This window comes from Manis javanica, unplaced genomic scaffold, assembly GCF_040802235.1.
Source record: "Manis javanica isolate MJ-LG unplaced genomic scaffold, MJ_LKY HiC_scaffold_29, whole genome shotgun sequence".
Classification (NCBI taxonomy): Eukaryota; Metazoa; Chordata; class Mammalia; order Pholidota; family Manidae; genus Manis; species Manis javanica.
In genome coordinates, this window is record NW_027332175.1 from 425,842 (window position 1) to 438,612 (window position 12,771).

Here is a 12,771-nt window from a genome sequence, read left to right on the forward strand (position 1 = left end):
ACTCAGGGCAAAGGCTATGGTTCAGTGTTTGGGAAGGTGTAGGTGGCTGATAGGGTTGCAGTTAGAGTTAGGGTCTGTCAGTGATGTGAGAGTGAGAGCAAGTTTGTGTCTCAGTATTAGGATTTGGTGGTGCTGGCTCTAAAATGCTGGTGAGGGTTCTGGTACAGGAGAGCCAGGGCTAGGGATAGGGTTAAGTATTCGGTAATGTGTACTGTTAGGATAGTGCTAGGTTTACAATCAGGATGTGGCTCTGATGTGAAGATGAGGGTGAGATTGAGCGTGAGGATTACGGTGAGCTGTGGGTGATATCGAAGTTGACCAAGTGTTATCAGGACTATGGGCCAGGGCTAGGGTTAGGGTTACTGTTTCAGTAAGGTATACGGGCAGGATAGGGTTACTGTAACATTTAGGTTTGGACTCTGATGTGAGGGCAACAGCAAGGCTGAATTACAGTATTACAATGAGACATGGGTGACATCGATATTCATGGAACAGTTCTGTTCCATTAGTCAGGACTAGGGTTAGGGTTCAGTGTTTGGGAATATATACAGGGGTGATAGGCTTTTGGTTAGGCTTATAGTCCAGCTCTAATGTGAGGATGATTGTGATATTGTGTCACAGATTTAGGATAGGTGGGGCTGACACTAATATGATGGTGAGGGTTCTGGTACAAAGGCCAGATACAGGGTTAGGGTTAAGTGTTTGGTAATGTGTACAGGCATTATAGAGCTACTGTTACAGTGAGGATATGGCTTTGATATGAAGGTGAGGGCGAGATTGAATTACAGTATTACAGTGAGACACAGGTTACTTCGATACGCATAGTAGGTGTCTGTTCCAAGGGTCATGGCTAGTGTTAGGTTTCGGGATTTGGGAAGGTGTATGGGGCTGTTAGGTTGTTGGTTAGAGTTAGATTCTTGCTGTGATGTGAGGGTGAGTGTGTGATTGTGTGTCAGGTTTAGAATTTGGTGTACCTGATACTAAAATGATGGGTAGGAGGATCATGCACGGGCCAGGTCTAGAGTTTGGTTTAAGTGTTCTGTAATGGGTTTGGTCCATTTAGCACTACTGTTACAGGGAAGATCTGGCTCTGATGTGAGGATGAGGGCGGGATTGAGGGACAGTTTTATGGTGTGCTGTGGGTGCTTTTGATGCTGTCTGAGAGGGATCACTTTCAAGGATCAGGAGTAGGGTTAGGGTTAGGGTTTTGGTAAGCTGCACATGCAGGATAGGGTTATGGTTTCATTTAGTATTCGGCTCTGATGTGAGGGTGAATGCAAGATTGAAATACAGCATTACAGTGAGACGTGGGTGACGTTGACATTCATGGTACTGGTCTGTTCCATTAGTCAGGACTAGGGTTACGGTTCAGTGTTAGGGAAGATGTACCAGCAGCCTCTCTCTAGTAATCTGCTGTTTATGTCTAATGAAGCTGAATTGAATCCTGCCCTGGAAATTGTTCACTAATACCATGTGTAATGAAATAGCAATGGCCTAAAGTTCCGTTTTAGTAAAGTGTCAGAAACTGCACCAGGAGGGACTTATGCTGCACTCTACTGGGAAAACCATCTGGCCTGCACTGAAGAGACCCACCCTGAGAGAATACTAGGCTGCCATCCCCATTCATGGAACTTGCTCCTATGTGATACGGAAAACAGTAAACATTGCAGTAGTAGACTGTTCTCTCTGTATGCCTTCTAACCCAGAGAGAGAAGTGTGTAGAAAATAGGTCTAGCCACAAGGGAAGGTGAGGAAAAGATGCTTTCAAATAACAGCAGTGGGGGCAAGTCAGCTTTGGATTCAGATTCCGTGAGTGAAATAAAGCAGTGCAGGATGCCCCATTCAAGGAATAATTCAGTAGTTGTTGTGGATGCTGAAACTGTGAATACAATGTGGTTTCTCTGTTGGACCAGAGTGTCTTCCCTCCAAGTGCCTCAGTGAAGTCTTCCCTGCACAGCTCTCTTGCTAAGTGCCTCTTTCACTGTGTATAATAGCAATGCCCTGAATACGCTTGGTTGTAAAGTGTCCGAAATTGTTGCAAGAGCGCCTTATACCAGACTCTGATGGGGAAACAATTGAGCATGCACTGAAGAGACACTCCCTGAGTGAATACTAGACTGCTTTCTCCTTTCATGCAACTTACTCATATGTGATATGGAAAACTTAGTAAACATTGCAGTGGAAGGCTGGCCTTTCTGTGTGCCTTCTAACTCAGAGAGAAAAGTGTATCACAAATAGGTCTTAGCACTAGCCACAAGGGAAATTGCAGAAAAAGATGCTTTGAAATAAGAGCAGTGGAGGCAAGTCAGCTTTGGATTCGGCTTCTGTGAGTGAAAGAAAGCAGTGCAGGATGACCCATTCAAGGAATCATTCAGTAGTTGTAGTGAATGCTGAAACTGAGCATGCAATGTTGTTTCTTTGCCTGCCCTGTGTGCCTGCAGTGTAAGTGTCTGAATGCAATCTGTCCTTTACAACTCTATTGCTCAGTGTCAATGCTTGCTTGTGTGGCAGTTCAGCCTGAGGCGTGGCTGAGGCTGCCTGGCCAACTGAGAAACACTTGCATACAATGAATTTAGCTTGGAAGTTTGAAACGTGCCTTTTTTTCTGCTACTGTCTGGCTTCTTCAGAGAGGCCCAGAGTCGACTGTGGGCTGTCAGCTGGTCTCCCATGCCACAAGCTGAGCCTTGTAAACTAAGTGCACATTGGCTTCAGGCCCCAAGTAACATCTGCAAGAGGTGTGTGGAAGCCTCCCCACAGCCCCACCAGTAGCAGATGGGCCCTACATATCCAAATCCACAGATAAACATTGCTCAGGCAAGATGTGCTACTTATATATACCTGTATTCCCAGACACAAGTGTACTGAGCAGCGGTCTTCTGCCCAGCCTCAGGGGAAGAAGCAGAGCTAGTTGCTTTCTACACAGCAATGGAAGCAGGATGGATGGGTGATCTGTTCTATAGGCCCAAAGCAGGCAGCACCCACAGCCTCTTTCAAGTAAGCTGCTCTTTAGGTCTAATGAAGCTGAACTGAATCCATTCCTGGAAATTGTTCACTATTACTGTGTGTTATGAAATAGCAATGCTCTGAAGTTCCATTTTATTAAAGTGTCAGAAACTGCTACAAGAGGGCCTTATGCTGCACTCTGCTGGGCAAGCCATCCAGCCTGCACGGAAGAGAGCCACTCTGAGAGAATACTATCCTGCCATCCCCATTCATGGAACTTGCTCCTATGTGTTATGGAAATATTAGTAAACATTGCAGTAGAAGCCTGCCCTCTCTGTTTGCATTCTGAAACACTGATAGAAGTGTGTGGTAAATAGGTCTTAGCACTAACCACAAGGATAAGTATAGGAAAAGATGCTTTGAAATAAGAGCAGAGCTTCACAGAATGCGCAATGCCAAACACACAACATATACACAATGTACATCAGTCATAACACACAGTATCTCACACAACTTGCAAAAACACACAGACCACACAACACACACAATATACAACACACAGAAGAATACACTCAAGAAAAAAACACAAAACACGAATCAACAGAAACACATCACACAACGCACACAAGCATCACACCCAGAAATTAATATCACAACTCACAACACACAACACCCCGCATCAACAATGCAGCACACACAGAACAATGCAACCACTACATAATACACAAAAAGCCACACACAACACACACTCAAGGAACAACCACAACACACACAAGTAAACACCCACAAACACATATATAGAGAACACACAGAAACTCTCAACATGCACACAGCACAACATAGAAAACAACATACACCACAAACATCACAGGATATAAAAGCACATAACTCACACAAACTACAGTTCAATGAGTACACACAACACACACAAGGCACACTACAGAACCACAATCACACACAGACAACACATCTCACATCACACATGTAACAAGCACCCACATAACCACTCAAACACAACTATACAAAAATCACAATCACACACACAGAACTCACACCACACAGAATACATGCAAAATGACATGCAAAAAACACAAACCACAACAGAAATAACCCCAAATTTATGAATCATACATTTCACATACTACATACATCACACAAAACACAAATTAAACTTACAGCACACAGAGCCTCACAGAACACACAATGTAAAGGACACAACATATACTGAAAGCATATGAGACACAACACACAATTAATATCCCACACACCACGTAAAACACACAGATGACACAACACACACACAATATGCAAAACAGACAAAAATACAAACAACACACATGCAACTGAGAAACCAATAAGTTGTATATCATGCAACAAATGTGCAGTCACATCACACATTAAACATGAAACAGAAAACCATTCACAGACCACGTATTATTCTCAACCACGAACACAACATGCTACACAAAAGACAGAAAACATACAACACACAGACACACTCCAAGCATACAACACACAACACAGAACCACCCACAACCACACCATTCACACAGAACTCCACAAATACACACAGAACACACACTACAAACAACAAAGTACCCAAACTATACACATCACATAAACAGCAGTCATAACACAGAAAGAACACAACACACAGGAAACACACACACAACCACATGAACACCGCCACACACATTAAACCAGCAGATCTCAGACTTCACAGCAAAAAACACACAGTAACTCAGCACGCAAACATGTAATGCAACACAGAATACACACAATCACACAACATAAACAATAAAACATGCCCTACTGTGTACACAAAAGACAAACAATGCACTTCACACAAAGCACAAAAACCAAGAAACACAAAACACATCACAAAAAAGATGCACAACAGAAACAGCACACACAATACGCACATTAAAATGAGCACATCAATACATTACCAGAGCACACAAAATAATACAAAAATCAGAGAACAATACATCACACAACACACACAGGCATTACACACAAATTAAACATCACAACTCATAGGACACACACACACCTGCGTGAACACCAGAGCACAAAGACTGATGAAACCAGTACATACCACACATAAAGGCACACACACCACACACTCAAAGAACAACCACAACAAACACAACACCCACAAACACAAAGATATGGAGGACACACTCAAACTCAACACACAAACAGCACAGCTTAAGAAACAACATACCCCTCAAACATCACAGGACATAAGGGCACCCAATTCCCACAAACCACATTTAACCATGTATACACCACACCCAATGAGGCACACAACACAAGCAAAACCACATACAGATAACACATCTCACCTCAAACACATAACAAGCAATGACACACAAAAATGATCAAACACGTGTCATAATTACACACGCAAAACACACACAACTCATACAAAACCAACTGAAAACAAACCACACTAAAAGCACATAGCACACATTTCACACACTACACACCTCACACTCCACCACACACAGACACTCCACACACATGTATACACACGGGCACCACTATGCAATGCACACACACAGAAAACACAGAAAGTAACAATACAACATTCACAGGGCACAGAGCAGACACAACAGATCACATGTTTCTTATAAAACACATAAATCACATTCATGACAGTACGTGTAGCACACGGAATGAGGCACACTAAAAAAGCACAACCACACACGAACACATCTCACATCACAAACATAACCACACACACTCAAACACTTAAACAGAATAACACAGAAATCACAATCAGACACAAAAAACACACAACAATCACAAATATATTGGGAAAAGGCACATAACTAACAAAGTCAAACAGAACACATTTCACACACTACTGGTTACACACACAACCATGCACAGACCCACAACATATGTATCCTCACACAGAAGCACAACAAAGAACACAAGCACAACACAGAAACATGCAACACAATAATCACAATACATACACCAAACACTTCAAGGCACATAACTGATCACAATACACATGAAAAGCATTCACAGACCACATACTGCACACACCAAGAGACATAATAAGCAGGCACAACCACACAAAGTCAATAAATCTCACATCATGTGCATAACTCAAACAGCCAGACAACACAAAACCTTTTCAACACAACACACAAATCACCGACACACACAAGCAACTGACACAATACATACAAATCCACGTACAACTGATGAAAACACACGCAACACACATACAAAGCACACACACAAACAGCACACACAACCGCAAGCATACAATACAGAGCACACAAGACACACAAGGCAAAGAGTATGAAACATAACTCACAAACACACACACAGCAAACACATAGACACAACACAACCAACACAAGCCTAATGTCACACACAATGCTCAAATAACGCAGACCTGCCAACATCTACAAAGTATATAATACAGAAAGCATATAGATGGCACACACAAAACCCAGAACGCACTACATACCACAGCACACCAAGGAAAGACCAGAAACACTTCACACTAAACATTTGATTGGAAGGCACACAGAAAACGCATAACATATACAACTGCCAATAGATAACGCATAAAAAAGCAAATATTGAATGCACAAAGAAACACTCAACACACACAATCCACTTACAAATATCAGCATCACACATAACACACACAGAGTGAAAAAAAACAGAACAGTGTATTCAACAAGCAGTAAGGAATCTGTGCGACACATATCACATACAAAATACAGGTAACAAAGAAAACACACAACGCAGAGAAAACAACACAGACCCAAAGACGAAAGAAAACACAATGCAAAACACACAAGAACACAGCACAGACAGCGTAGCACAACAGAGAACACACAATCACAGAAAAGCACCACAAATCACTAACTACCGTCTACCAACAACACATACAGCACACTACACACATACAACAAACCCAAAAAACATGAAACACATCAAGTGTATTGCCTTCTACAGCAATGTTTACTAAGTTTTCTTTATCACATAGGAGCAAGTTGTATGCAAGGGGAAATTGGCTTAGTATTCATTCTCCCAGGGAGGGGTCTCCTCAGTGCATGGTGGATTGTTTCCCCAGCAGAGTATGGCATAAGGCTCTTGTGTAGCAGTTTCTGACACTTAACAACAAATGCATCATCAGGGCATAGATTTGACTCACCAGGACACTCCGTTTCTGTGCGTCCTCTTCTAGCACCCCCAGGAAACAAGGACATCCACTATGATTCCAAACCTGTGGAGAAAAGAGCCAAGAATGGAAGGCTTGCTTAAATGTGCTTGAATGCAGAAGTCTTAGGACTGCCCTAAGCATTTAGCTTTAGAATCATAGCAAAGGATTCTTTCCCGCACCCCCTGCAGATCACCAGGAGACAGCTGGGTTCAACGTGGTTCAGGCTGATGGAGTTCTGGTCCAGAGAACAGGTTTCTTCTGATGAAAGGATGATCAGTTGAAGGCGTCCCAACAGCATCTTCTCTTAAACTTAGTTGCAAGTCCTATTCACAGCACACGTATCGCTTGGACATAAGGTGCATTCACAGAGTAGACACCATGCACACCTACGTTTGGCCATTCCACTCTATCACTTAGGACAAAGTAACTGAAAGTGTTAGATCGTGCAGTTAGAGCTCAGTTACCCCGGAACAATTTCCATTGCAGGTTTGAATTAATCTATACTAGCCATAAAGAGGAGGTTTCTTCACAGAGGTTCCTGGTGCTGCCTGCTTTTCACCTGTTGAACAGAACGCCCATCTGTCCTGCTTCCAATGCTGTGCAGAAAGCAAGTTGCAATGCCTCTTCCCCTGTGGCTGGGCAGAAGACCTCTTCACAGAATCCTTGTGTCTGGGAGTCCAAGTATATGTATAAAGCTCGACTTGACACAGCAAAGTTTAGCTGTCAGTCCGGATATGTATCAGCTGCTAATCACTTTGACTGAGACAGCCTCAGAGCCTTCTCTGCAGGACAACGGCTCTGACACTTAAGGCTCATCAACCACCAGGCTTTGAAAAGCTTGCACACACCTCTTGCTGACATGATGCTGAGTGAATAGAGCCAATGTGCACTTAGTTTTCAAAGCTCAGACGGTGGCATGGGAGACTGGCTCACACACCCCACAGGCCAACTGGGGCTTCTCTGAAGGAGCCAGGTAGTAGCAGGAAAAAGCGACTTTTAAACGTCCAGGCTACACTCATTGTATGCAGGCATTTTTCTGACAGCCAGGCTTCCTAAGCAAGGCCACATGTTAATGGATACACAAGCGAGAGTCTGCCGCTCTGCAAAGGAGAGTTCCATACAGCAGATTTCACTCAGGTGCATAGAGGGTAATCACACAGGACAGTCATGGAAAGCACACTGCAAGCTCCATTCCAGCATCCACTGCAACGACTTCAATGATTCCTTGATTGGGGCATCCTGCACTGCTTTCTTGCACCCTCGTAAGCTGAATCCAAAGATGACTTGCCTCCACTGCTGTTATTTCAAAGCATCTTGTTCTGCAATTTCATTTGGCTGGTGCTAATGAATATTGCATGCACACTTATGTCTTGAGAGAGAAGGTGTACAGAGAAGACCGCCTTCTACTTCAATGCTCCCTGTTTTCCATATCACATAGGAGCCAATTGTATGCAAGGAGAAAGCAGCCTAGTATTCTCTCAGGGAGGGTCTCCTAGGTGCATGGTGGACTGTTTCCCCTGCAAAGTCTGGCATAAGGCTCTCCTGCAGCAGTTTCTGACACTTTACTACAAAGGCATCTTCAGGGCATTGCTATTAATGGGATGAGTTGGCTCTTTTCTTTCTCTTTTAGTGCCATTAGGAATCAAGGTCCTCCTGGAGGTTTTACAAACCTGTGGAGAAAATGCACAATCACTAGAGGCTCTCTTCAGTGTGCTTGAATGCAGAAGTCTCTCAACACACAAGCAGCACATCATGCTAAACGTCAAAACCCACACACACCAAGAACATAACTGCACACAGTACACATGAACCACGATTCTCAGAGTAAACACAACACACACAGCGAGGCTTGCTGACCAAGCATGACCACACAGAGTAAACACCTCACATATTACAGTCATTACTCAAACAGCCAACCACACACACAGCCTGTCAAAACCACACACAAATCTCAAACACACATACAAAACGCACACCACACATACAACACATACAAACCCACTTGCAAAACACAAACAAGCCAGAAAAAGTAGAACACCAAATTTATGCAACACGCATTTCACCCACTGCACACATCAATCCAAAACGTACAGCACAAAGGCCCTCACTGAACACAATGCAAAGCACACAAGATACAAAGCATATCAGATGCAACACAGAATTAAGATCCCACAGAACACGTGAAATTCACAGATGACACAACAAGCACACAATACGCCAAACAGATAAGAATACACACAAAACACATGCAACTGAGAACACAACACATCATATATCACGCAACACCCATGTTAACCATGAAACAGAAAGCCATTCACAGTCCTCATAAGATTCTCATCTACAAACACAACACGCTCCACAAACGACGCCAAACAACAAAAACACACTTCAAGCATACAACACACAATACAGAACCACCCACAAACACACCTTTCACACAGCAATCCACAAATACACACAGAACACATGCTGCAAACAACAAAGTACCCAAACTACACACAACACATAAACAACAGTCAAAACTCAGAAAGAATATGACCCATAGGAGACACACACACAACCACATGAACACTGCCACGCACATTAAGCCAGCACATCTCAGACTTCACAGCAAAAAACACACAGCAACAGCATGCAAACATGTGACACAACACAGAATACACACAAAAATCACACAACAAACGCCACAAAACACTCCCTACCATATTGGCAAAAGACAATGCATTTCACACATAACACAAATCACAACAAACAATAAACACATCATGAAAAATTAGCACAACAGAAGCATAGCACACACAACAGACACATTTAAACACACACATCAATACATTACCACAACACACAAAATAATGGAACAATACATCACACAGCACACACACAAAACATCAGAAATCATAGCACACAAGCATCCTGCATTAACATCACAGCACACAGAGCAACGCAACAAGTACATACCACACGTAAAGGCACACACACCACACACTCAAGGAACAACCACAACAAACACAAGTAAACACCCGCAAACACAAATACATGCAGAACACACACAAACTCAATGCGTAAACAGCACAACACATGAAACAACACACCCCTCAAACATCACAGGACATAAGGGCACCCAGTTCGCACAAACCATGTTTAACCATGTACACACAACAAACAGTGAGAAACTCAACACAAGCAAAATCACATACATGGAACACATCTCACATCACACACAGACCAATCACACACAAACTTTCAAACGCGTATATCACAATCACACCTGCAAAGCACACACAACACATTCAAAGCCACACAGAAGACACACAACCAACAATAAGTCACATAGCACACATTGCACACACTGCCACACACAGGCTCCCACACACATATACACACATGGACACCACTATGCAATGCACACGCACAAAACACTAAAAGTAATGATACAACAGTCACAGGGCACACAGTATGCACAACAGAGCATGTTTCTCATAAAACACACATGTCACATTACAAGAGCACGTGCAGCACACGAAATGAGGCACACTAATAAGCACAACCACACACGGACAAACACATCTCACATCACAAACATGACAACGACACACACTCAACCACTCAAACACAACAACACACAAATCACAATCACACACAAAAAACACACAACACTCACAAATCTATAGGCAAAATGCACATTAAGAACAAAGACAAGTAGAACACATTTCACACACTACACACTACATACATACACAACCACGCACAGACACACCACACATAGATCCTCACACAGGACCAAAGCTCAGAACCAGCGCACATCACAGAAACACTCAACAAAATACTCATAGTACACAAACCGCACTCTTCAAGGCTCATAACTGCTCACAATGCACAGGAGAAGCATTCCCAGATCATGTACTACACACACCAAGAGACATACTGAACAGGCACAACCACACACCGTCAATACATCTCACATCACGTGCATAATTCAAACAGCCACACCCACACAACCTCTCTAACAACAACGCACGAATCACAATCATACACACAAAACTGATACAACACATACAAATCAACCCACAGATGATGAAAACAGATGCAACACACATATAAAGCACTACACAGAGCACAAACAACCACAAGCACACGATACAGAGCACACACGGTCACACACGCAGACAGCATATACAAAACCCATAAACACAGACACAGCAAACACGTGGACACAACACGTCTGACACAAGGCTAAATGAATGTCACATGCAGCGCTCAGGTTACACAGACCACTCAACATCTACTCGTTATGTAACGCACAGAAAGCATATAGTTGGCACTCACACAAACCAGAACACAGCAGTACATGCCACAGCAGTCCAAGGAAACACCAGACACATTTCACACTAAGCATTAGACAGGAAGCCACACACCAAACCCACAGCACATAAAACAGGCAACAGATAACTCATCAATTAAGGTAAGATATACAAATGCACAGAGAACTCAGTCATCTGCATTCTCAGAAACATGCTGACTTACACACATACTCATACACTAACACAAACTAAATTTATACATATGCACACACACACTCTCATGCACTCAACACACTATCACACACTGTCACACAAACTCACACGCACACAGGCAAAACCCCTCACTCACATGCTCATATGCACTCACACATATATGCACTGTCCCACACCCACAAATACCTAAACACAGAGACTCACCCACATGCTCAAAGCTCACACAAACACACTCTGATGCAGACTCACACTCCTACACACCAGACACACTCATAGACACTCACAGGATCACAAACACACATACACACACACTGCCACTTACACTCACACACTTACACACAGACACAGCCACACACTCAGAGGATGTTATGAACTCACACACACACTCATGCACACTCTCACTCCAAAACAGACCCACACACATCACATCATACATCACGCACTCACAGACTCACACTCACACAAACTCACAGACTGTCATAAACACTCCCCACCTACACACAGACACTCACACACACACAAGCACATATAGTCACACAATTGTATACACACACACTACCACTCACAAATATTCACTCACAGGCACATTAACACACTCACACAGAGACAAACTCAAAACCATCACACCCACCTCACACACTTACAAATTCTCTCACCTGCCCTCACACATCTCACACACTCACCAACACATATACTCACACAGTTAAACACACTCGCATCTCACACACAATCACACACTCACACCATCACACACACTCACACACTTACAAACACTCACGCATGTACACACAGTCACACACACCCACTCACACCAAACCCAATCCCACACACTGACTCACTTCCACTCACACACAAACTCACACACTCTCAAACACACTCACAAACCTACAAACAGTAACACACACACAAACACACACACACAAGCACATACCCACACAGTCACACCAGTCACACAATCACACACCTACACACACAGACACATGCCCTCACACACTCACAAACACAAACCATCACACACACACACTCATATAAAAATGACACTAGCACCCAACCTACACACCTATACAAACACCCACATAATCCTCCACACACACACACACAATCACACTGTCACAC